Consider the following 1,547-nt stretch of genomic DNA (forward strand, 5'->3'; position numbering starts at 1 on the left):
ACCTTTAGAAGGTATTTGTTCTTTTTATTATTCAACTAACCTTAAAAGTAGCCAATTCAGCACTGAAAAGGTAACCTTACTATCACTAAGAAAAAGAGCCGAGAGTATAGTGTGTCCTTTAAACTCTTGATTCCAGTACTAAGAACTTCCTAGACTCAGAAGACATAATAACTGGATACAGAGTCAGAACTGGTGGCAGAGAAATGGCAGCAGTAGAACCTGGATACTAGTGAGAGATGTTAAGGTAGTCTTTCTTGTCCACAGTTCAAGGTGGCGACAGTGGGTTTGCTGATCAAGGGAGCCACCGTTTGGCAAGAGGCTTCTGGTGGAGTAGGGCGCTTCCATTTACGGCCTGACTAAAAAAGCTTTGTCACACTTGCCTGAGCAGGGTATTCAGAGGATACCTGGCTATTATCCAGAGGAACCAGACCTGAGGGAGCCAAGAGGAGGCCTGCAAGGCTGAGCTGTCTTGCACTAAAGGGAGATTTTTATCTACACATGTCTTTGATCCTGATCCCTACTTGAAGCCTGTTGATTCTGATCCCAAATTTTTACTTTTCCACTAAGCTTTATGAGTATAGAGTCAAATTAGCTTTGAGTTTGTTTTGATGTGCTCTCTCCTCTCCCAGAAGTTAAAATATATCTATAGCATCAGACTATAGTTGGAACTCCCTCCAACATGGCTGACATCCTTGATCAAATGTGTAAAGTGACTAGGTCAGAGTGGACAAAATGGGGAAAGATAGGAGAGAAAGCCAGAGAAACATCTAAGTGCCAGTTGCTGTTGTTATTGTTACATGCTGACAAGTTAGAACTAACTCATAACTGCCCCTCCAGAGGGTTTTCAGAGGCTATCAATTGCATGGGAGGAAACTGCCCATCTTTCTCCCATAGAGTGGCTAGTGGTTCAAACTACCAGAGAAGCTCTGCCTTTGAGTCACTACCACAATTCCTATGGATTATGCCACCAAAATTCCTGTATGGTAAACTGAAAGATGCTTCCCTCTGCAAAAGATATCTTTCTCCTAATCCCTAGGAAGGGAACCCTGGTGCCATAATCTATAAGGAGTTGCTGCACTATTTACCCAAAGGCCTTGCCTCTTTGGTGCTTTGAACTCACTATTTGCTCTACGGGAGAAAGATAGGCAACCTCCTTGTATTCATTTTACATAAGCGCGTTGAGGGTGATCTATTAATCAGTGACTTGTGTTCATGCAAAAGGTGTGTATGGACCAATAGGAGTCCTTTTTACAGAAAAAGGAGATATTTTTGGTGCAACTACTGTGGAAGGTGGTATGGCGCTTTCTCAAAAAGCTGCAAATAGAGATAACATTTGACCCAGCAATTCCACTACTGGGAATATACCCCAATGAGACCATAACTGCCATCCAAGCAGATATATGCACATCCATGTTCATTACGGCTTTGTTCAAACAGCTAGGAGTTGGAAACAACCTAAGTGCCCATCAACAAATGAATGGATAGAGAAGCTGTGGTGTATTCACACAATGGAATACTATGCTGCATTGAAAAACAAGGAACTCATA

This window comes from Elephantulus edwardii, unplaced genomic scaffold (assembly GCF_000299155.1).
Source record: "Elephantulus edwardii isolate Elephantulus edwardi_28Jun2011 unplaced genomic scaffold, EleEdw1.0 scaffold00133, whole genome shotgun sequence".
NCBI classification, from domain to species: Eukaryota; Metazoa; Chordata; class Mammalia; order Macroscelidea; family Macroscelididae; genus Elephantulus; species Elephantulus edwardii.